Here is a 26,608-nt window from a genome sequence, read left to right on the forward strand (position 1 = left end):
CTATGGAAACTAAGTCCTAACTAGAACTACCCACTGGCGACCGCCAGTAGGTAATATATATAAATGTTTCCCAGCACAGTGCTACGGTTTCAGCCTAGCCACATTCAAAACCAGCCTCTCACTTGGAGTATTACAATTATCAGGTTGAAAAAGACACTCATTAGCGCTACGAACAAACTGCATGATGGGATTTGCAGTCTTCGAACACTGAACTGCTTGAGTGCTCTCTGAGGAAATGTGGCTCAGGTGTGCCCCACGCTACTTTAGAGGGATGGACCAAATACAAATTAGTGAAATGAAACCCTAAGCACCCGGGGCATTTGAGAAAGGCTATCGCCGAAACGCGTCATGCCAGAATTCTCAATAAACGGTATCTTCAAAGCCCCGCCGTGTACCCTTGTCTGCTTTATCGGAAGAAGATTTTTAAAAATATTTAGCATGCAGCCAGTGGCATGCAGTGGGGACCCTTCCAAGAGAGTTCTAGGTACAGTGGCTTTTACCTGGACCGCCGCCCATCCCAAGGAAGCAGGGGATCTGCTGCCATCTGTCAGTCCATGACCACATGGAGAGACGTAGCTAGTGGAACCGGCGTCTCCAGGCATGCTGCCAGCGGGAAAGTGTGGCTGGAAGTGAGGTCTCAGAGACTGTTTGTTTCCCAGCACAGTGATACGGTTTCAGCCTAGACACATTCGAAATCAGCCTCTCACTTGGTGTATTACAAAAATGAGGCTGAAAGAGACACTCATTAGCGCTATGAACAAGCTGCATGATGGGATTTGTAGTCTTCCAACACTGAACTGCTTGAGTGCTCTCCGAGGAAATGTGGCTCAGGTGTGCCCCACGCTACTTTAGAGGGATGTGCCAAATAAAAAAGAGTGAAATGAAACCCTAAGCACCCGAGGCAGTTGAGAAAGGCTATCGGCGAAACGCGTCATTCCAGAATTGTGAATAAACGGTGTCTTCAAAGCCCCGCTGTGTCCCCTTGTCTGCTTTCATGGAAGAAGATTTTTATATATATCTATACATATATCTGTATATATATATATATATATATATATATATATATATATTCACTGAAAAAACCATAGGTTTCACACATGTTATAGTTAGCGGAAATTTTACTGATAAAAAACCAGTGAAATTCCCCCGTTATAGTTAGTGCAGGCAACTATAACTCACGCGACCGCAATCCTCTGCTGATGCTAATACTGTATTTAGACACTTATTTGCCCATGTCTTCTTCCATACATTTTTAGCTATACATATATTACAAATATTTTTTTTTCATAAAGACACATATGTCATCAGCAGAAGATTGCGGTCGCGTGAGTTATAGTTGCCTGCACTAACTATAACGGGGGAATTTCACTGGTTTTTTATCAGTAAAATTTCCGCTAACTATAACATGTGTGAAACCTATGTTTTTTTCAGTGAATTTGCAAGGTTTTTTAAATGCTAATTCCTAACTATAACGTGTGTGAAACATATGGTTTTTTCAGTGAATTTGTACGGTTTTTTAAATGCTAAGTTACTTTACGCCATTCGTGGCGTGCGCGCCCACTTAACGCAGTTCGTTCCGTGCGCGCACGGTGCGCTTCGCGCACCGTGCGCACACAGTAAGCACGCGGTGCTTACTGTGCTTACGGTGCTTATAAGCCATGCACAAATGGTGCCCTTCGGGCACCATTTGCACACGGGGTGGAGAGAGTGTGGATAATTTTTTCTTTTATTATTTTTGTTAAAAATATTGTGGTTTTTCACACCTCTGATAAGCCCTGCACATTTGGTGGCCTGCGGAGACCAAAATCACAGGGGGTGGGGAGAATGTGGATAGTGTTTTTTTTTTACATTTTTTACCGTACGCGTACGGTAAGCGTAATCGGCGAAATTAGCAAAAAATAAAAATGGCATTTTTGGCCTTGGGGGGTCTTGGGGGACTCCCTCAACATGGCTATGTGTGTGTGAGCTGTCAAAACAGCTCCTTTACATGTGTAAATGTATATATATATATATATAGAGAGAGAGAGAGAGATATAGATATATATATATGTATATATGTATGTATTACCTACTGGCGGTCGCCAGTAGGTAGTTATAGTTAGGACCACGTTTCCATAGGAAATCCGCAACATTCTATTTTGAATAACTTTGGCGCCGGTCGACGAATCCTCGCGAATTTTTCAAAATAGGTGGGGCGCTACGCTCCGCTCCTACCCTGAAAGTCTCGGGGGGATTCGTCACGCGGGGGCTGAGATAAAAGGGGGGTCCCAAAACGCGTTTTTCCCATGCATTTTTCCATAGGACCTTTAGACAGGGCTACAGCCCGAACGGCTGAACAGAATTACTAGAAATTTGGCAGAGAGGTAGTCCTCTGGTCAAGGAAGTGCCTTTTGTAGGTTTGGTATAAATCTGTTCAGTAGATTCTGAGAAAATAGCCTTTAAATCAATATATATATCTGAGCCAGCTTACGGTGCGCTTACGGTACGCTTACCGTACGCGTACGGTGGCGTGCGCGAGCGCGATTCTGATTGGCTCTTAGATCTAAGTAAACATTCGAATCGGCCGAAACCAGGAAGCGGCGGCCGCCATTTTCTCTCTCGCACTGAGAGTGATTTTTAAAATATAAAGCCCAAAAACATGTAAAGGGGCTGTTTAGACAGCTCCCACACACATAGCCATGTTGAGGGAGTCCCCAAAGATCCCCCAAGGCCAAAAATGGAATTTTAATTTTTTCGGTAATTTCGCCGATTACGCTTACCGTACGCGTACGGTAAAAAATTTAAAAAAAATAAATAAATTCCACACTCTCTCCACCCCGTGTGCAATTGGTGCCCGAAGGGCACCATTTGTGCATGGCTTATAAAATATACAAAAAATTAAAATATTACCTTTCAAAACGAAGTGCATCATATGTCCTCCATGTGCGCACGATGCGCGAAGTGCATCGTGCGTACATGGCCCATCTAGCGTAACATGGGCACGCGGTGCGCGTAGCGCACCGCGTGCCCACCGTGCGTGCAAGGCACTAACTGCGTAAAGTGAGCGCGCGGTGCGCGAAGCGCACCGCGTGCTCACTGTGCACGCACGGTGCGCGAAGCGCACCGTGCGCGCACAGAACGAACTGCGTTAAGTGGGCGCGCACGCCACGAATGGCGTAAAGTAACTTAGCATTTAAAAAACCGTACAAATTCACTGAAAAAACCATAGGTTTCACACACGTTATAGTTAGGAATTAGCATTTAAAAAACCTTGCAAATTCACTGAAAAAACCATAGGTTTCACACATGTTATAGTTAGCGGAAATTTTACTGATAAAAAACCAATGAAATTCCCCCGTTATAGTTAGTGCAGGCAACTATAACTCACGCGACCGCAATCTTCTGCTGATGACATATGTGTCTTTATGAAAATTTTTTTTTGTAATATATGTATAGCTAAAAATGTATGGAAGAAGACATGGGCAAATAAGTGTCTAAATACAGTATTAGCATCAGCAGAGGATTGCGGTCGCGTGAGTTATAGTTGCCTGCACTAACTATAACGGGGGAATTTCATTGGTTTTTTATCAGTAAAATTTCCGCTAACTATAACATGTGTGAAACCTATGGTTTTTTCAGTGAATTTATATATATATACATATATATATACATATAAACACACACCTACATGTATCATACAAACATGTGCTGGGCTTCACTTACTTTTTTCGCTTCCTTGAACTGCAGTGTGCATCACATGTCATAAATGTTCACACACTGATATCACTGATGATGTGTCATTGGTGATGTCATATGTGCTTTCATCAACATTTTGATCAATTATATCATTTATGAGACCATCAGTGGTATCATGTGAAAGGTCATGGATTGTTTTTGGTACGAGCATGAGTCATGGTTTTCTTAGCTAGCCATAATTGGCTAATATCTGATTTTTTCACGTTTTCTCATAACCATTACTTCTTTTACATCGTGTTCTAAAGGTGAATTTCTGAAGTATTTTTAAATATGCTATAGTATTATGCGAAGAAACCATATCTTATTTTTTACAAACAAATTTCATTGAATATACCTCATTGAAAGGTCTAATTTTCATTGTAAATGCAAATTAAAACATGTTTGCCTTCAAAATGCATCCGGAGATGGAGTCATAAAGAAGGACCAGCAGTAGCGGCTGCTACCAGATGGGCGTGGTGGCGCGGGTGAGGAATACAATATAAAAAGACTTACATTTAACAGCCGGCCACCGCCTCTCCTCCGTCCTCCGTCTTCGTCCTCTTAATCTTCCTGTACCAGCCGGTGACAGCAGGAAGCACCCGGGCATGCAGGCTCCCCTGAGCCAATCACAACGCTGCAATGGAGCGTTGTGATCGGTCTGAGCATCGTGGATTGGCGGTTAGATAGGAAGAGGGAGCCTGTGCATGTTCCTGACCAGGCTGTGTAATGCAGCCTGGTAGGAACATGTAAAGTGCGCATGAACTGTTTGGATGGCCCAAGAGGGCTGGCCAAACGCTTTATGCGCACTCTGGGAGTGCGCACCACTCCTCCCCTGCTCTGGGCAGCCATGCCCGCCACATCACTGACTGCAATAGGGAAAATAAAATTATAATAACGATATGTTATTATCATTTTATTTTCTCTTTTGAGCAGTGGGGCGACACTCCTCCGCCTTAATGGAGGAGCTGCCACTGAGGACCAGGAGTATGGAAGGGGTGAGGGGAGGGAGAAAGCAGTGGATATGAATGTGTGCTTAGGTGAAGTATTTAAGCGTGCCTTTTGACAGGTAACCAAGCCATACCAACCTTTGAGATGCATGGTCTTTCCAAGGTATCTCCGACAGATCACGAGTTAACCTTTCTCTGGCAATGACCAGACTATTGCTGGGCATCGGTAGAGCCACAGAACCACAAGCTATCAGGGTCTGACTGGCCTACCGGGCAATCAGGCAGTGCCCGATTGCCTGGCCTGACATGTTAGTGTGTGAGTTGGTTTTTTGGCTGTTTGTGAGCCTGTTTCATGGTCTGCTGGCCTGGTTTGTACTATTGAATTCCCTGACATTAAAACAAACTGCCTACAGCAAACTCAAACCCATACAATCTTCCATACTTTGCAAAGCACGTTACACAGCTTGTCTTTACAAGTTTAAAACTGCCACAGTTTGCAAACATGGGTCACTTTTTTAGCTACCTCATTCCCTAATGGGGGCAACTTACATTTTGGTGCATGGGCACGGTCGACCCTGACTACTATCGGTATAGTTGGTCCTTATGTTTTTCGGAGTTGTTGTTAGCTGGGTTTCCTTCCCTGGATCTCGAAACTTCTCATGGGCTGTGATACATTTTTCACAGTCTTGCTTTGCCTCCATTCCGCGTGCTAATCCCTTTTTGGGACTTGTCCAGGCATTCATTTTAGGAATGTTCTTACGTACTGTTTGCAGTGTAATGATGTGCCATTATCGTAATAATCTCATTAAAGCCAATGTGCCTCAGGTGGGCTCTCCCCTTCTGACTCCTGGAAAAAGTCAACTACAGGGTGTAGCACCTTGAGGCTTTTACGGTGAGCTCTGTACAGCTGCCGGCCAGTTAAGCCTTTAATGCCGTTTCACCCAGTTCCCTAATGCTAACTGAACTAAGTACACTCAGTCTAGCGCAGTGAAGCATAAACATGCCAAAGATCACACATACTCTCGGAGGTGAACTCAAGCTCAAACTTTGCAACACTTCAGACTACTGCCCAGTCCTTTTGATTTTTCCCACCAGGGATTGCTCCAGGATGACAGAGGTCCCTAGGTGGGTCACATTTTGATTATCGTGGTAAATACGGGATACACCCAGTGCCTAATTTGAGCTGATAGTTGCCAAGCGGCATTCATATTTGGAGACTAGCACTTATTTTACCAGCATTTATTTTTCCACACCAGACATTTCCAAGAGCAAGACCGAGAAAAAACACAAACCAGAGTGATGGGAAAACGTCACAAAGAAAGAAAGCAGGACCCTGCAAAAGTGAGATAAGGGGACAGGAAGTGTCTTATTGCGGATAAAAGAAGCATAAGGTGGATTCTGGCCTCTGCAACGTTTAATGATCGAACCTATATATCTCGAAAAATGGTTCCACCTCCCACAGTTAAAGAATGCAAGTGAATTCTACCCAATAGAAAATATGCGCTATATACCCTCAAACTGCTTCATCCCCTTCCCTTGAAGGGCGCAGTTGGATTCAAGGAAATCTATCATGGCGTCAGACCCTGATTCTACCTGCTCGATTGTTGCCGTTCTCACCATCTTTCTTGTGGCACTCGACCAATGTTTCTTCCTCTTTTCTTTTTATCATTAAGTTTAACTTCTATCGACATTGTCCCTCCCTACGCTAGTCATTATTATGATCATATTTTCGCTTCTATTGGTATTGTCTTGTTGGTTTTATTTCTTTCAATTTCAGTAGTCCACCACCTGCTGTCCTTTTGCAGTCCAGCTCCAGACAGCTCGTGCAGTCTGTTGCAGGCAGCTTTGTATGCATTGCTTCATAGAGTATTGCACACAACTGATGCTCATCATTAGATGGCTCTCTAATCAATCTCAGTTTCCTAACTTTTTTTTATTGGTGGCTTTCCCCCCCATGCTTGTGTTGTTTCAGCACCAGGGCATGTGTCTTTTGAAATGGCTTTAATTAGACTGCGTTGTCTTCCTTCCAAAGCTGATGTAATAGAACTATTTTTCATAATGTTTTTTTCTGTGGCATTTCACTTTGCCCCTTCCTGTTTTTCATGCTGTTCGGTTACTCTAGCCATGCCTTTCTGCTTTCCACCTCCAACTTTTAACATACTTGGGGAGAGGATGTGGCCCAATGGCTAGGGCGGTCGACCTCAAATCTGGGGAGTCGGTTCGAGTCTCAGCAACGACACTCAACATCCTGTGATTCTGGGCAAATCACTTAATCTCCCTGTGCCTAAAAAAATGAATGTGTTCTTATTTAACGCTCATGATACCTTCGGGTCGTGTTCGCGCTATATAAAACTCAGAAAAAAAGAAAAACAAGCATCGGCACAGCCAATAGGTCTCACCTTTGGGACCTTATAAGTGTTTAGCCATGCAACAGTTGCATAACTAAATACTTATAATGTCCCAAAAGCGAGACCTATTGGCTATGAAAAGCGGCCGTGCGGCCGCGAAAGTGAAAGTGATCGCAATCCCGATCACGATCAAACATCAAAGCGGCCGTGCGGCCGCGAAAGTGAAAGTAATCGTGGCAAAGCGCCGCGCGCGCGCCCGCACACATGCACTGTAGCTCTAGGCTGGCCTGGTAGCACTTTTTGGAGCCCTCTCAATAAGTCTCGCCAGACCAGCGCACGCGCTGGGTCAGGCGAGACCTACAAAGGGAGCAGAGGAGGCATCAGGATTTCAAACCTTCAGTTTAATTCGGGACCAGGGCTAGTGGGGGTGGGGCTCAACTACATATCAAGAGTTGCATGCCTATGGAACCGTTTTGATCACTCATTAAAACATTGCAATACAGTGGGAGATGTGGCCTAGCAACTAGAACTGCACAATTTGAAACTGGCAAACTAAGTTCAAATTCCAGTCTCTTTTCTATATCCTGTGATTCTGGGCAAATCTCCCATTTTTCATGAGCTGCTCCTTAAATAAATGCACAATCCTCTGGTGTTAGGTGTATATATATTCACTGAAAGAAAACAAAGGTTAAAATAACGTTATAGGTAGGCGAATATGTCAGTAACAACATTAACATTTTGAACAAAAAAAAACCACGAAATTCACCAGTTATAGTTAGCAGCAGAGCCTCTGCCATGCACTGCTTATGACTTCACACAAAACATCACTCGTGACATGTTCTATGACATCATTTATGACATCACTGATGACATCTCAAATGACATAATCGATTACATCACTGACAACATTTCTGATGACTTAATCCAAGCTTCTTGAGCACATATTGCTCTATAAACTAGTATGGCATTAGAGGGATAAAAGTAATTACAAAATATCTCTGAATAATGTAAAGCATCATTAATGCCATCACAGGTACAACTACCTTGGGTGTAGCAAGCATGAATCAAGTGCAACATTGACCCTATGCCATACACTTCATGAGTAGCCTAGTTCACATGAGGAGTCAACCACACATATATATGAAATCCTCATTGCACATGGTGTTCAATCCGTATACAACTGTTAAGAGAAAGCCAAGTTCCTCAAGATACTCAGCATCTGTTCCAAAATTAATGTCTTATGGTGCACAGCTTTCATCTGTATAAAACCCCTCACAGTCACCGAACCTACATTGAGAAACAATTTGATATAAGTAGAAAAGTGTGTACTGTAAACAGTGTTTACTCAATGGAGAGTTTACCCTGTACTTCACTGTTTGCAGACAGTGAAACTCTCATGAGAAATACACCACAGAGTATTTAAAGGTATGTACTAAGAACAGTGTAAGCTCAAAAAAGACACTATTTGGGGGAGAGGCGGGGGGCGTGGCAAACAATTTGGCCGGGTAGCTACGCAAGCTCCACCGGCCAGACTGAATACTGATACTAATCCTGATCCTCGACGCCACACAAGCACTGCCAAACTTACTGGAAGGTCTCCGGACGAAGTGGTGAGCTGCACGACCTGAAAAACCGTGGCCTTCAGCTAGGAAATCGGCCTTCAACAAAGGCAGAATTGAGGGGCACTGTCCAAGATAGTGTCTCACCCGACATGACTGCTGCGATATTTTCCGGTGGCGGGGAGATCCAATGGCGGTTAGTGGCTGAGGGAGTGCGGAAGCCACTGGCTGCACAAGCTGAGGCCCGCTGACACCCGGTGCACCGCGAGAGAGGATTGCGGTCTTGCGATCTCCGAGGTGAGGTTGGCCATTACTGCGCTGCCCTCTGTGGGATCTGACTCGAGCTGGCTCTTCGCTGGGACCAATCACCAAGATTGCTCGACCCGGCTGGAGGCAGAGGTGAGCGTGAGTGGTGCTGGCAGGGACGCTGTTTGTTCCAGTCCCGAACCTGCTTTGCTTGGAGGGCCGCTGAAACTGAAGGGCGCGGCCCTCTCCCCCCTCCGTAGTCAAGATGGGTGATGGTGTGCGGCCCCGGGGTCGTGTCTGGATGAGACAAGAGACGCACCATAAAGTCCAGTGAGGTGGTCGATGGTGGAGGGTGAACACTCCATATGTGCCCAGACTGCAGCGGAAAGGTCCCGGGGACTTTCCTGGTGCGCGACGACCAGGGGAGGGAAGAGACACCGAGCCTGAGCTCACAGGCAGCACTGGGGACTGTCATAGCACCTGAACTGTCCTGCAGAGACAACGGTCATCCTTTCCCCCCCTCCCCTACTCTCCTGAGGTGTTTCTCTACATTGATGTGGGCAGCTGGTGGGAAAGCCTAGGAGATTCAAGGTCCCTGACATGCTCCCCTGTAGTGTTCAGCTCTGTGGACACAGCCAGTCTCGGAGACTCCGTGGAGTGGGGCTCTGCAGCGGCTGCACACATCGAACCGCAGGATTGTAGAAACTGTCCTTGGGCCCTATCTGGGAGCCCATAGAGGCTACGTGGACTGTCACGGAGAAATGAGGGACATACTGCGGCAGCTGCTGCATGTAGATAGACCAAAGGCAAGGTTTGGATGCATGCTTTGCCTCTTCTCCTTACGTAGACCTTTTAGCCCACCACATATATACTGGGGTGATAGATGAGGAAGCAGGAAGGGGCTTGGGCCTCGACAACCTGATGAGACGGTGAGACCGCTGCTGTTTATCCATCACTTCCCGGGGTTGGCAGTAGCCGTTCATGCTCAGCACAGGTGAAAAGCCTAGAGGAAATTACCAGTAGGGAATCAGAGGCCACAGGAACAGGAGAAAGACACTGGTGGAGCAGTCCCAACAGATCGTGTAAAATGGCAAAAGACAAAGAACCGAAATCGTCGAGACTGGGAAAACTGGCCCGCTTTGCCAAAGTGCTCCCTGGGCTGGAGGGGGCAGAGGGCGGTCCTGTCCCCCCCTCCAGATACCGCAACCATACTGCAAGCAATTCATACATCCAGAGAGATCTAGGAGGGGAAGCTGGCAGAGGTCCACTCTGAAGTTACACTACTACGCGAGGATCTGAGGAAAGTCTCCAAGAGGGTCACCGAGGCAGAACACCGTGTCTCGGAACTTGAAGATACCATAAATACCACATGGCAGGACGTGTCGGGACTTTTAGCCTCAATGAAAGAGGTGGCATGGAGGGTCGATGATGCTGAAAACAGGGCCTGCAGGAACAATCTTCGCTTTATTGGTTTCCCAGAAAATGCGGAGGGGTCAGATCCGGGCCAATTCCTCCTGAACTTTTTAAGGGACGCCTTGCCGGCCACCCAGTTTTCGACTTGCTTCATTATAGAGAGGGCGCATCAGATGCCTAATGTCCGGCCACCGCCGGGGGCTCCCCTCCGGCCCCTGATCGCTCGCTTCTTGAGCTTTCAAGATAGAGATCTGATCCTACGCGAGCTGAGGAGGAAAGGCGAGGTACGCTTCAAAAATACCCAAGTGATGGTGTTCCCGGACTACTCCTGTGATGTACAAAACCAAAGTCGAACCTTCGACCCTGTCAAGGCGAAACTCCGCACGATTGGGATCCAGTACATGTTGTTGTTCCCAGCCAAACTCAAAGTCATCTTTCAAGGCTCCACAACGTTCTTCCAAACCCCGGAGGAGGCATGGACATGGAGTGAGGAATGCCCCATATTGAGACGCACGATGCCCCAGACACAGGGAACGTGCACAGAGAAGAGGATGAACTCCAGTCAGGAACGGCCTCTGGAGAAACGGCTGAGACGTACCCTGAAAGCTCGTAACACCGCCAAATGAACACCGGGGAGATCTCTGAAGCCCAGGGAAGACAAGTCACAACTGTCGGACTCAGATGAGGATACTGCTCGGGAACATGGGGCACAACGCCTACTGAGATCAAGCGACAACATAAACAATGAATATTCAGAGAAGGATGAATCAGCGGATGCAGACAGCGAACATCCACTGCTTGAGCACATTCAGCGGCTAGAGGCTTCAGGCCCCATCCTGCTCAAAGCCGGGACGCAGCAACTACAGTCACCAGGTAATGGCGAAGAGGAATGTGTTTTGGGGCCGGACGACCAATGAGAGACAGTAAGACGACCCTAAGGCCGGTTAGACATTGTAAAAACTTGGCCTGATAGATAGAAGTATACTGTGTATGGTCATTATCATTTGTTGTAGTTATCTGTAGGGGGGGACAGGGAGGGTGACAGACCTCTTAATGGATTACCTGGGCTAGAGTTGAGACAGGGCACAGAATATTTGCGCCCTTAAAAAGAAACGTGAAGCTCTAGAATTGGCGGCTCTAGAGGGCACCCTGTTACATCTAGAAAGAAAGGCTACCTCTGCACCAGATAGCCATACACTGTGTCAACTTGAAATAACCAGAAAATATTACCAGGCCTAGCAACTCGTGAGGTCCAATCTCGGCAACTGGAAGTCCAGCATCGACTGTACGAAACTGGGGATTGGGCAGGAAAACTGCTTGCTTGGTTGAGCAGTAAGGAAACGGGGCGAGATGGGTATTGTCTATCCGGGACCACCAACACACATATACCACACCAGCAGACATCGCTGGGGCCTTCGCCCAATACTATAAAGATCTTTATACAGTTAAAATACAGACGAGCGTGGCACAAATCACCCAATACTTGGACACAATTCCGTTGCCCTCACTGTCCCAAGAGGATAGTGACAGGCTGGAGGAAGACCTAACTTTTGAGGAGGTGCCAGAGGCCATTGGCCGTCAAAATCCCTGGTCCAAATGTACTCCTGGGGGATTTTTTAAAATTACATAGTGGCCTACTGGCCCCACATTTACTGCAGATGTATCAGGCATCAAAAGAGCAAGGGATTCAATCACAAGATCTCCTGATGGCCACTGTAGTGGTTATCCACAAAACAGGGAAGCCACCAGCAGACTATCGGCCCATATTACTGCTCAACATCGAAACAAAGATCCTGGCCACTATTCTTGCAATGCGCCTCTTAACAGTCATTATCCCCCTGGTCCATAGAGACCAGTCCGATTTATGCCAAAACGAGCCACCCGATTCAACTTACGGCACCTGGCTAATTGGATGGACACAATACAGGGCCGAGATAGCCCCCACCTGCTCCTCTCCCTCGATGCTGAGAAGGCAATCAACACCATTCATGGGCCCTTCCTGAGATGTGCCCTAGAAAAATGTGTATTTGGCCCTACATTTAGGGAATGGTTGCCACTTCTTTATAATGCGCCCGAGGCCAGAGTTCGAGTCAATGCGTCATTGTCATTGAGTTGGTCGATTCAACAAGGCACTAGGCAGGGCTGCCCCTTATCTCCCCAACTATTTGCTCTCATACTGGAACCCCTGGCCTGTATAGTCCGATCCAGCCAAGGACGGGGTGGTTTTATAGATGACTCCTGCTATCTAGAGACTGAACGCATATCGCTATATGCTGATGATATTTAACTATATGTTACAGACCCGACTGAGACACTTCCCAAAATTCTGCAAATCTTTGAAGAATATGGTCGCCATGTGATGTATAAGATTAGTTGGAATAAATCCACTTTATACCCAGTGGCAGGGGTGGTGGAACCCCAGACCTACCCGAGCTGCCTAAGAGTATCCCTGGACGGGTTTATATACCTTGGACTATATATGACTACTAACAAAGCGGATAACTTAGAGCATAATGTCCAGCGTATCCTTTTTAACGTTCAAGAAGATGTCAAGAGGTGGAGAAACTCCCTCTAACGTTTATGGGTCGGCGGCTATGTAAAAAATGATCACCCTCCCACAATTGCTGTATATTTTGCAAAACTCATACTAAAAAATACCTGCGATCGAATTCACAACCCTTAATAGCGAACTCCGGTTGCTTCTGTGGGATGGGGCACAACCACATATAGCGCTACAAACACTACAGCGAAACCCATACAATGGTGGGTTGGCCCTACCAGATATCAGGGCTTACTACAGTGCGGCTCATCTCATTAAAATTAACTAATGGAATCATGCACCTAGAGATCACCCCACCTACATGCTGGAGGGACTGCAATTCAGAGACCACACACAATTGCACTACGTTTATGGTGGTAAATACTGTAGCTGACTCCTCCCAGATGCCCAATGAACAGTAGAGAAGTGAATTAAATGGGATAAGAAACTCACAAGGGAAACTCCTTTATGAGATGGAACTAGATTGAAGGAAATTGGAAAACTGAGAGGTTTTATGCAATGGGATTTAATAGGAATCTCCAAGGTGGGAGATGTTATGGAAAGAGTCACATTGGCCCGTTCACCTCACTCCAAGCCACTTATCAACTTGACTGGACTCAATCCTATGCTTATCTTCGGCTGCAACATGCCTGGCGAGCTGAAGGATTGGCCGCGGAGATGCTGCCGGAATATGCCCCCTTAAAAGGCATACTTCTCCAGAAAGAGATCCAGAGTCAATCTATCTCATTAACATACAAGACACAAATTAACAATATGCCTGACAACTTAGGCCCACTTATAACTAAATGGGAACACACTACTGGCCCGTTAGAGGACCTTGACTGGGAGGCCACCCTTATGCACCCACGTGAAGTGGCTATTAAGTTACGACTGTAGCTTATACAATACAAAATCCTACATAGGACATACTTCTATAGAGTGAGATTGCACGCTATGGGTAGGGCGGATGACCCAGATTGCTTTAGATGCCACACAGAACGCGGTACATTTATACACACCCTCTGGGAATGTAACAGGATTCAAATATATTGGAATATGGTAGTGCACAAATTAAATAATATACTGGGGGCTCAACTTGAGATGGAACCTCAATACCTCTTACTGGGAATCCCCACTGAGGTGGATCTCCAGCGACATAAACTGATGTTGGTTAACCTGGGACTGGTAGTAGCTAAAAGGGATATAGTTCTCTACTGGGGTGCACCCCAACTCCCTACACTACAGGAATGGAGAAACTGTCTGAATCTGTACATGGTAGCGGAGAAAGTGACGTATGCGGCAAGGGGGTGTCCTCGGAGGTTTCTCACTATATGGACTCCATGGCTAAAACACTATGGTTTGGAGCTAGGACCAGAGGTGGAGGGATTAGATACGGTATTGGGAGAACCGGGAAAAGAGCTTTGAAACTTGTACTACCTGACCTATTGTGGAAAATGGTGATTGACTCTGATGTGACCCTCAGCAAAGTATATATGTAAGATTCCAAACTCGGATTGTGCTCTCCCTCAGAGGAAGTGTTGTACTACTTTCTGTCTCACACCGACTGTCAATGTCCGTCAATCACTTGACCTTGCGCACTCAAGATTTTATTGTTCATATGCGTCAATGTTTGAAAGCAAATAAAAATAGAAATAAATTCTTTTTTTTAAAAAGACACTATTCACTTAAAATAACCAAGGTCTGAAGGTGATAAAGATTATACTACCTGCAGCCTTCATACTGTGGTGAAAACTTTACAGATAACCCATTTTCTGAAGCAAAAGAAGCACATTTGCATAGTTAGTACATGGTGCACACAGTCTTCTACGTTGTGTACAAACTGTCATGCTAAGACAATTCCATCCAATACCTCAACGCTGCTTACAATACTTAGTATCTACTACTTAGAACCTTTGCCCTGTTTTAAACTTTTCTGCAGAACCAAAAAAAAGGGGGTGGAAAATACTGGCCACAAGTCACCAATGTCATCTGCACACAGAGTTACTCTTCAATATGAAGATTTATAATGTGTGAATTACCTCTACACACCTATGATGCAATAGCAGCACATGCATTTTGTAAACACTTACACCAATTAGCTGGACACAGGCAGCAAAAATGTAGGTAGAAAAAGAATATGTAAGTTACCCACCACTATATCAACTATTAAACAAACTAGCACACTCATTAAAAGATGTTATCATTGATGTCATCAGTGATGTCATCAATGATGTAATTTTAGATATCATCAGTGATGTCATAAATTATGTCACAGAACATGTCACAAGTGATGTAATGTGAGGTCATAAGCAGTGCATGGCAGGGGCGCAAGTTATAGTTAGCTCTGCACCATAACGGGTGAATTTCTGTGGATTTTTTATGGTTAACTTTGTTTTATTAGTTTGCAAGCATTGAATAAAACATTGCGCAGTAGAAACATTCCCCTTCCCGTCTGCAAAGATGCCCCCTCCTCCTCCCACAATGCATGCCCCCCCAGGCAATCGTGAGCACTGTTGAGTCAATCAGTGGACATCCGGGAGGCGAGGACTGCTATAGGTAAAGCAGGGGATTGTCCAGGTGAAGCGTTGTACAGGAACTTTTAAACCCCCCATCCCGATGTACCCCCTCCCACCCCCCAACACCCTGCCCCCACCTCCCCCCACAAACCGATGTGCTGAGTGAGTGTTTCGGAAGGGCAGAAGAAGTGGAGTCGGTCACGGCTGGTAGTTCTGTGAGCCGAAGGAGGAAAAGGAATTTTAGGCATGTCACCTCATTCATTTCCAACGCCAGTAGGGACAATAAAGGGTGCCAAGTGGTTCTAAAGGAGTCGGCTGAGTTCGTTAGAGTGGCTTGAATTTGTTCCATGCCCACAATATACCACAACTTATGTACCCAGCCTGTGTGTGTCGGTCGGGTTTGTGAGCCACATAGCGAGAGTATGTGCTGAACCGCTGCCCCCATTGCAAGGCCCATCTGTCGCCCGCAGAGCGATTTCAGTGGGTATGTGATCGGGTTAGGTAATCCTAACAGTGTGTAGGCAGGAAATCGGGGAATTTCAGTCTCAAAGTGCTTATCAATGTCGTCCAGGACAGAACTCCACTAGCCCGTAAGTTCCCCACAGTCCCAGAGGAGATGGGTCAGTGTACCCTCCGCATCACAACCCCGCCAGAACCTCGGGCTATGCTCTGGGTTCCCTTTATGTAGTCGGGCTGGAGTCAAGTACCAGTATATGGCAACTTTAACTGCAGCTTCTCTACTAGCCGTGTTGCGGGCCGCGTGGTTGGCCCGATAGTAGATATCGTGCCATTTTTTCTCTGTGAGATCTCTCCCTAGTTCCCGTGCCCAACGCCTTTGCCCTGCCGAGAGAGCGGGAGAAGCCGGGGGCCGAAGCATATTGTATAGCTCAGAGATCATCTTTTTATCAGAGGTTTTTGTCAGGAGCCAACGTTCGTATGTTGTGAGCTTCCTACCGGCCAACAGCCGCACCTCGGGATGGAGAAGCCAGTGGCGGAGTTGAAAGTATTGAAATCGGTTGGGCGCAACGATCGCATAAGATTGTTGGACGTCAGTGAAGGAGAGGAAGCCCTCAAGGTGAAAGAGATGTCCTGCCGATTTGCAGTCTGTGACCCGCCATTGTGGAAATGCCCGTACCTCAAGCCCCGGTGTAAACTCTGGGTTGTCAAACAAGGGTGTCAATGGGGAGGGAAAGGATGTGAGTCCTCTTTGGACCGCTACCGTGTCCCAGACTCGTAGAGTCGAATTGGTGATGGGGGAACCCCGAAGCGTCAGCGGTCTGTCCTGCTTCTTCAGGAATGGCACCTTCCACAGGGAGAGGTTCGCTAGTGCCCGGTCCTGAAATAGCCACCGTTTGTGGGATTCCGTCCTACTCCACTCCACCAGGTAGCGGAGCTGGGTCGCCCGGAAGTAATCTAAAAAGTTCAGGATACCCAGACCACCTTTGTCCGGAGGTCTGTGGGAGAGATCCCTGAGTATGCGAGGGCGTGCTCCGACCCAGATGAAGTGTTGCACCGCCTGCTGTAGTTTATGGAGGGTCCCCGGTGGGGGCCAGGCCTGGAAGGTCTGGAAAATGTAGAGGGCTTTGGGTAAATTGCTCATTTTGACGGTGGCAACTCTGCCGAGAAGCGATAGGGAATGCTTCTGCCACTGTCGGAGATCTTTCCGGGTCTGAGAGAGGAGAGTAGCATAATTCTGTGTGACCGTTCATGTGATAGAGGGGACCAATTCGATCCCTAGATAAGTGAGGGCGTCGCAGGACCAGAGGTCCCCGTATTGGGAAGGCCCCATCCCGAAGTGTTCAGCATTACGGCCCAGGGGTTGGACCATGGATTTCCCCACATTCATCTGGAAGCCGGAGACAAAGCCGAAGGCGGTCAGCTCCCGAAGAAAGGCTGGCACCGAGCGTTCGGGTGATTCCAGGGTCGCCAAGATGTCGTCGGCATATAAGCTCACCGTATGTCGCTCCCCTCCGAATGGGATCCCTAAAATATCAGGGTAATCCCTAATTCTCTGTGCAAAGGGTACGACGTAGAGTGCGAAGAGAAAGGGTGAGTGCAGGCACCCCTGTCTCGTCCATCTCTGAATTTCAAAAGGCCGGAAGGCCGTGCCGTTCACCCTGACTATTGCCTTGGGCCCGTCGTAGCAACTCGCCACCCAAGCTCTGAAGCGATCTCCCATGCCGAAATTGCTATCCAGAAAAGCCCAGTCGACTCGGTCAAAGGCCTTTTTGGCGTCAACCGATAGCAGAAGAACGTTCATCTTGGTGCGATGGGCTTTATCTATTAGATGTAGTATGCGTTTGGTGTTGTCGCTACTCTGGCGATTGTAGATGAAACCGGATTGGTCTGGCTCGATGACACCGGGTAAACGGGGACCCAACCTAGCCGCCAGAATCCCAATAAAGAGTTTTAAGTAGAGATTAAGAAGGGAAGTTGGACGGTATGAGCTACACTGGGTCGTGTCCTTCCCGGGTTTCGGGATGACCACAATATCGGCAGCCAGTATGTCAGAGGGAATAGTCCCGGGGCCCTGGAAGGAATTGAAGAGCTGTGTTAGTATCGGGGCTAGGAGAGGGCAAAGAGTTTTATAAAATCCCGCTGAAAAGCCGCCAGGACCCGGTGACTTCAACGGTTTCAGGCAGGAGATGGCACGATCACCTCCTCGATCCTAATGGGTGCGTCTAGAGCATCTGCTTCTCCCTTAGTCAGGGCCGTCATAGCGGCTCCTTGGAGGTAGACCTCTCGGTCTCCGTTTGTAGGTGAGGTCCTGCTATATAGCTTAGAATAGTAAGCTCGGAAGGCGTCTGCGAACTTGTCATCACGGCCAACCAGCTCCCCCGTGGCCCTCCGGATCATTGATATCTTCGCGCGCTGGGTGCGGGCTCCGAGTTTGCTGGCGAGGAGCTGCCCTGTTTTGTCCCCCCCCTATATAGTAAGAGTGCCGGAGTTGGAGGGCCGCGTATTCGGCCCTGTCGAGATCCTAACTGCGCTCTCGCCGCTTTCAATTGGCGCCACACTCTGGGGGCACAAGTGCGGCTATGTATTCGCTCTAATTCTGTCACCATGGCAGTGAGGAGTTCCCTCTTTTCTTTACGTTCCTTGACCTCTGCGGCGGAGATGGCTATCAGCTCCCCCCGCAACACAGCTTTAAGAGCCCCCCAGAGGGCCGTGAGAGATATGTCTGGGGTATCATTCATGGCGAGGTAATCAGCGATGCATTTGTGAAGTTGCTGGGATACTTCCGCTCGTTGAAGTAGGGTTTCCCGGGGGTGCCATTTCCCAGGCGGTTTGAGGATCGGGGATACAGAGAGAGACACAGTCACTGCGTTGTGGTCTGAAAGTGCCGCTGGGACTATGTCGACTGTTTCTACCAATGGTGTCAGTTCGGCGGAGACTATGAAGTGGTCCAGTCTGGCAAATGTGTGGTGGGCGGCAGAGTAAAAGGAAAACTGTGTTGTTTGGGGGTGAGCCACCCTCAACAGGTCTACCAGGCCCCTGTCTCTAAGCCAGGCACCCCCAGAGGGAGAAAGAGCCCCTGTTTGCCCATATCGCTGTCCCGATCGATCCTTCTCTGCGTCCATGACTAGATTTAAGTCGCCCCCCACTATCATTCTCCTGTCGTGTGAGCAGAGGACCTCAGTCAAGGTTATCTTAAGAAAGTGTTCCTGTCCCGAGTTGGGGGCATATAGGGTACCCAGCCCAAGGGAAGTGCCTCCCACCCAGAGTTGGAGTGCCAGTAGACGGCCTTTCACCTCTGCTATCTTGTCGCCCACTGTACCTGGGAAGGACTTGGCTATCAGTATGGTCACCCCTGCCTTCTTGTTGGATGTGGAGGAATAAAATTGTTGGGGGAAGGCTCGGGACTTCATCCGGTGCCAATCCTTGGGTAGGAGATGGGTCTCCTGCAATAGGCACACCGACGTCCCTGAGTTCTCTAAATAGGACAGGATTAATGGGGTTGTTCAGTCCTTTCACATTAAGGGTAAGTAGCTGTAGGGTGGAATTGGTCATTGTGTGTGGTCGGAGGGATGTCGCAAAATATGTCGGAAAATGTGGCCCCTGCACCACCGTCGACCCCCTCGGGCCCTGATGTCACGTAGTGTGTGACCATAGACCTGCCTCAGAGTGTGTTGGAGTGTGACGGCTCTGCCCCTCCGCTTACTCCCTTGAGCCTTGGTGTCCTGCAAGTGTGGGTCGGATTGGCGTGTGGACCCAACGCGGGACAGCACATCGGTTCTCCTTGCCCTCCCTCTCCCTAACCCCAACTGCCCCCCTCTCCCGTGTGTAAAACTACTCCCTCTTCCCCCCGGTTCTTCCTCCCTCCCACCGACCCACGCCCTCCCTAACCCCAACCAATAACCCCCTAGGTTCGAACATTGTCCAACATTGTCCAGTGCCCATCGTCCGAAGATGTGGGCATGTGGAAAAACAGAAAACAGGGATGGATGTGTGATCTAAGTGTCTGGGGCCCCCCGCCCCCGACCCCCCAGCCAATGCGTTGTCAGTGCAACAGAACTCCTTCGGGAAAGCCATGGGGTAGTCTATGAGGTGGTGTCCTTCAAGACCGTGTTTAGAGCCGCCTGTCTCTCCTGCGCTATGGTATCTAAGTCTGGTTGCAGTGCAAGGTTGGGGGAACTTCTGCGTCCCACTCTCTGCCAGCCTTCACCAGTAGACCACTGCATGTGGCTAGGCGATTCCTCCGGTTTTTGGAGTTCTAGGCCCAGAAGCTTGCAGGTGTCGTGAAGGGATGGAAATTGGTGGAGTTTGCCATTTCATTTAAAGATCAGGCGGAAAGGGTGGCCCCAGGTGTACTCTACTCCTTGTGCCCGCAGGCGGGCGTTCACCTCCTTAACCACTTCACATTTTTGAAGGGTGATGGCAGCTAGGTCCTGATAGAGAGCCACAGAGTGTCCCTGGTAGGTGAGGGGTTGTTTCGATCAGGCCTCTCTCAGAATCCGTTCCTTAAGAGGAAAGTCCGGGAGAAAGGCGAGAATGTCCGGAGGGTTGGCCGGAGCGCGTCTCGGGAGGCCCACACGATGTGCTCAGTCTATGCGAATTTCGAAGTCTTGGGATTCACCGAGAATGTCTCGAAACAGGCAGTGAAGGTAGTGTGTGACATCCGACCCTTCCGCCTTCGAAGGGACTCCCCGGACGCGGATGTTATTTCATCGGGAGTGGTTTTCGAGGTCGTCTGCATGAGCCTGGAGATCCAGGTGTTGATCCCGCAGGCGTAGCACCTCTTGCTGGAGTTGTTCGATTTCTTCGCCTTTGTTTTGGTCATGGTCTTCGAGTGCCGCCACCCTTTCTCCCACGGCGTCCACATCCCGACGGATCTCCTTTACCTCACCCACCACTTCACTCTTGAGCGTCTGAAGTCTGCCCGAAGGACGTTGAAGAGTGATTCAAGGAAGGAGCGGGTGATCGGAACTTCCCCCTCTTCTGGGTCGACATGTGCTTTTGGGGTCGGGGACGCTCTACTCCCTTGTTCGTTTGCTAGGGGTTTTGGTGAGCATCACTTTCAGGGACCTCTCACCTTTCTTCTTCAGTGAAGCCATCGTCTTGTCACTTGTCCAGCGGGGGTTGTCCCTGGAGGCCGCTGCAGTCTTGAAGCACATGGATATGGAAGCTTCGGCAAAAGGCTTGTGGACCATGCCAGGCCCCTCTTCACCCAGGTCTCAATGTTCTGTCCCGGTAGAGGGCCTTCCTTCCACTGTAGATCACAGGGGTCCAAACCACTCGCACGCCACGTCTCGGAACCTTGGACGCTCTCCGCGGGGTACCCAGCCCGGCCGCGGGGTATCTGAGATCCCTCTACTCCGCCACCGAGGCTGTAGGCCGACTGCGCCCCGCTCGTGTCTCAGGCACTCAGGACTTTCCTTCTCTTTTTTTTAAATTTTTTTTTTAAGTCCTCATTTAACCAAAATATGCTCCAGCTCATAGATAGGTTTCTCTGACCCAATTTTGAAACATTTAAAGGCAAGTTTTTACCGGTCTGGTCATACCCCGAGGGAAGGAAAAGGGTGCCTTATAACTCCAGAACCGAACCTTCAAATACTCATATGGGCCTCAACCTTTATCTTGAGAGTATGACAAAGCCACAATTCCCTCCTCAGGGAGAAATTTTTCCTTCCCTAGGGTTTTTTGTGGGGCATATTTTTAATCATTGGACCCAAAGATCACAAACAAGAATGGATATCATGAAAATACAATAAGGTTACAAAAAAAAAAAAAAGGGAACTTTATATATATCTAGCTTCTGTCTCTATCCATTTATCCCAAATTTCCCAATATTTTGTTTTTTTTGTACTTTTACCAGCTTGATCTAAGGCAGATACCCTCTGAATGGAATGAATCCATTCCTCCTTCGTGGGAGGGCAGGACAAAATCCATTTAATACAAAGCTCCCTTCGAGCTAGTAGAGTCAAAGTAAAAAACAAGGCTTGATGATTTTTTGTTAATACCCCTCCAACTACTTCCCTTGGGAGTAGCCCAAAAATGACCGACATAGTTGTTAATTTTAAATCCAAACCCATAATATCTGATATGATCTTACCCACATTATTCCAAAAGACGTGTATTACTGGGCAGCTCCAGAACATGTGTACCTCATTTACCCTATCTTCTCCACACTTAGGGCATTTCTTGATTTCACGGCTTCCCATTTTCGATAATCTCAGAGGAGTCCAGTACGCCTTATGGACTGTAAAGAGATGGTTCTTTTTTAAGGGAGCAGCATTTATACAAGACCATAAAAGAGACATAAAAGAGACATAGATACTTGCCCACTATTTTCGAGGTCTTTATCCGGTAGGTCTTTCCTCCATGTCTCCATGAATAAGACCTGCTCCTCTTCCCCATTTTGGACAAGTAGCCAATACCATTCTGCCACTTCTTTTACTTGTGTTTATCGAGTGGATATCTTTAAGGCCAAGTTTGAATTTCCTTCCAGTTCTTTTCTAGAAGATTTTGTCCAGCTTGACAGTTGATAGTATTTGAACTTTGATACCTGATCTTCGCAGATTACAGATATATGGGACCAGGATATAAGTTCCGCCTCAAATAAAAGTTGACCCCAGGTATTAATTCCACATCTCCTCAAAGGTGTTGCAAGAGCATCCTCTAGACACAAAGGCGTCCCAGGAGAGTCCCAAACTGGTGTGATGTCATTATAGTAGGGAATTTTTAAAAGACGGCTCACCTGCGACCAAAGCTTTACTGCAGATAGCAGAATCTTCAATCTAACTTTTTTTTAAATTTTGGGTGACCGAATTTTAGGAGGAAACATCCAGCTTGTTGGGAGAAATCAAAAGTAAGCGCTTTGTAGAGGGGCGAGAACATAGAACTTTCAATCATCAATTGTCGGAAATTTTTTAACTGGAACGCGCACAAATATAGATATAAATCAGGGGTTGCAATACCTCCATATTCTTTTTTTTTCCTCAGTTTTTTCAGGGCTATTCTCGGGCTTTTATTTCCCCATATAAAGCTCGAAAAAAGCCCTTGTACCTTCCTAAACCAGGCTCTTGGGAACTCTAAGGGAATGGTATTAAATAAGAATGTATATTGGGGAAGGATTGACATTTTTAATAAGTTAGATTTGCCCAGAAAGGAGATAGGCAGCGCTCCCCAAGTTTGTAATTGGGAGCTTACTTTTTTGTCACTTTTTCGAAGTTTATCTGTGCAATCTTATCAATATTTTGAGCTATCTGTATCCCCAAATACCTTATTTCTTTTTTTGTGTAGATACTTTTGAAATTTGTGTTCCATTTCATTAATTCTGTCTTTTGTTGATTAAGTGAATATCCTGAAACCCTACCAAAATTTTCTAATTCAGACCAAATTCCTGTGTATGATGTTTCTAAGTCACCTGAAAAGATGATAAGGTCATCCGCATATAGACCTATTTTTTTCTCCCATCCATTACATCTAAATGGAATAATATTCTGGCTAGTTCTCAGTTTATATGCCAGTGGTTCCATATACATATTAAAAAGTAACGGGGAGAGAGGGCAGCCTTGTCTAGTCCCTCTTCCAATCTGTATGGATCTAGTTAATTTCCCATTCACCAAAATTTTTGCTGAGGGGTTTTTATAGATAGCTTTAATTGCTGACATACATGTTTCACCCAGATCAAAACGTTGTATCACTTTAAATAAAAATGTCCAGTTGACCCGATCGAAAGCTTTGGCAGCATCGAAAGTCATTACTGCCAAGGAGGTCTTGTATGTTTGGGCCATATCTATAGCTCCGATAAGGTCCTGTACTAATTCGCTGAGCTGTCTCCCCTTCATAAAGCCCTTTTGGTCTGGGTGTATGATCGAACCCATCACTTTATTTAGACGTTTGGTGATAATCTGTGTGTAGATCTTATGATCACAATTTAGGAGGGAGATAGGCCTATATGATTCGCATATTCGTGGGTTTTTGTTTGGTTTTAACAGGATTGTGATAGTCGCCTCTTCCCATGACGCGGGGGGGGGGGTATTACCTTTTAAAAAACAAGAGTTGAAAAGTTGAAAAAGAATAGGTGTCAGTTCTTTTTTTAATAAACTGTATATCTCATTTGGAATGGAGTCCGGGCCTGCCGCTTTACCCTTTTTTAAAAACGTAATGGTTTGAGTTATTTCTTCCACAACTATGGGGTAATTTATTTGTTCTTTTTCATTTTGTTGAAGTGAGGGAAGAGTCAGCTCCGATAAAAATTCATTAATACTCTTTTCCTCAATTATTTTTTCCTCCGTATATAAATTTTCAAAAAAGTGGGCAAAGGCTTCCTCAATTTCAGTATCATTTGTTATTATGTTGCCAGTATCTACATTTCGAAGGTCCTTTATCCGATTTCTCGTTTGGTCAGTTTTTGTCTTCCATGCGAGAAGTTTGCTACACCCCTCTCCATATTCGTGGTGAGCTAGTTTACTAGCATCCCACTTTTTTTTGATTATGATCTCTAGGTAGTCAGCAAGTTTATGTTTTGCATTCATTAAATTTTCCAGAATGTTTGGATTTCCCTGTTCCTTTTCAAGGTTTTCTTGACATCCTTGTATCTTATTCTCTAATTTCTTAATCTCTTCTTTTGTTTTCTTAGCCTGTGAGCAGGATATAGCTATTAATAAGCCCCTCAAGAAAGCCTTGTATGTGTCCCAGACTGTTTGTATTGGGGCAGAGTTAAGGTTTATATCAAAAAACTCTTTAGTCTCTGCTTTTAGTTTTTCGATTATAGTGCTTTCTAATAGTAGTGCCCTATTATAGTCCACCTCCGTGTTAATTGACCATTATGTATAGCTATTTTTAACATAACTGCCGAATGGTCTGACATATGCTCAGGAGCATGACTTATTTGAATAACATTCCTACTCACTACAGTATCCACTAAGAAAAAGTCAATTCTTGACCGATGTCCACATTTTTTATTATGAAATGTAAATTTCCCTCCATTTATTTTATATCTATTAGCCATCTCCCTCCAAATGTCGACCAATCCTATATCAGCCATTAGTTGTCTTATAGCTGTTCTCATTTTTTGTGTATTGGAGGCTCCTCTACGAGAGGTGGAATCTTGGCCTGGATCTAGAACCAAATTAAAATCCCCCCCTAATACTATAGAGTCACTGACTCCAGTTAACTGTAGAAGTAAAGTATATAAGGGGGCCGGATCATCCACATTTGGTCCGTAATAACTTACAAAGGTTATCCACACCTCATTAATTTTCAATTTGGCAATAGCCCACCTCCTCTGCGTATCAACTATACATTCCCCTAATATTGCTGATGCTGTTTTTTTAACTAGAATGGCTACACCTTTCACTGTGCAAGATTGTGTTGTGCAGATACAGTATTCAATCCATTTCTGTTGTTTTAACATCATAGTCCATTCCTCTTTCAATAAGTGGGATTCTTGAACAAGGAAAATCTTACAATCTGATAGCTTTATATATTCTAATATTCTTTTCCTTCTCGAGGGAACCCTCAATCCATTTACATTCCATGACATGATCCCCAGGTCTTTAACTCCATCTATTTTAGGCATAGATTTTTATATAATTGCCTTTTTTAAGAAATTGTATATATAAAAGAAAAAGGTTAGAGATTTTTTTGTTGACCGTGTCAAATGAGGACGCTTTTTTTTGTGTTTTTCTCCCACATGCTCCCCCACCCAGTGTTTTAATAAAAGCCTTATTTTATTGCATTTTAAGTGCACACCCCTCCCCTGTGCCCTCCCTGGAGAACCCTCCCCACTGTCTTGGGCAATCCTAGTTGCCCTATTTGAGAACCGCAACCGAGGCCTTATTTACGAGTTGGCTCATTTGGCTAAGCGTTTCTATTGGATCTCATGCGTTCCAAAAACGATTCCACCTCCATTGGATCTCGTATGTTATATGTTTTATTGCGCCACATTATACGGAGGAGTGCTGGAAATTTCATTTGTACCGTGGCACCTTCTGCCCTTATGTCTTGCATATATTTCCCTAAAGCCCATTGCCTATCTGATGTAGCTTTGGAGATATCGGAGCGAATTTTGTAATTGTAGCCGTCTTTGGTCAGGACTCCAGGGATTAGAGCTTTGTTCAGAATGCGTTCTTTTATAGTATAGGATTTAAAGTTTACTAAAATCCTTCGAGGATTCTTTCTATCCTTGTTCAGTCTAAATGGCTCTCTGTGGACCCTCTGGATGTCACTATCTAGATCTTTTTTATCTATTTCGGGAACAAAATGTTTCAAAAGGTCTATAACAAAAGACTTTATATTTTGCCCTTCTTGGGATTCCGGAACGTTCATTATTCGAAGGTTGTTCCTCCTTGAATTATTTTCCAGGATCTCAATTTTGTCACGTAGCTCTTTCTCAGTGACCGAGGCTTTTTCGTTGCTACTCTGACAGAGTCTCACTTCCTCCTTTATCTGTTCCAGGGCCGTCTCTACAGTTACTACTCTTTCCAATAATGCATTAAATTTGCCCTCTAATATTTCGCAGGTAGCCTGAATTTTCTGTTGATTCCTTTCTGATTTAGCAAAGCCAATTTTCATCTCATTTAATAGTGTTGCCACCAAACCTCCAATATCGCCCCCCATACCACTACTCGTAGGGTGGTCTTTGTCTAATACTGGTGAAAGGGTACCAGAGTTTGAGATTGGTGAGGATATAAGGCTCTCCATCTCAGGAGGCTGAGCTACCTGCTTTGCTGGAGGGCAGTCTTTGTCTGCCTCTTGCTCGTTTGACGAAAGTACTTGATATTTATTAGGAGACTCCATTGAGGACAGAAGGGAAGAAGATGTGGCTGAAGGTGCTTCTGTAGAGGACAACATTTCTGATACTAATATTGGGTTGCCT

Source organism: Triturus cristatus, chromosome 7 (assembly GCF_964204655.1).
Source record: "Triturus cristatus chromosome 7, aTriCri1.1, whole genome shotgun sequence".
Lineage (NCBI taxonomy): Eukaryota > Metazoa > Chordata > Amphibia > Caudata > Salamandridae > Triturus > Triturus cristatus.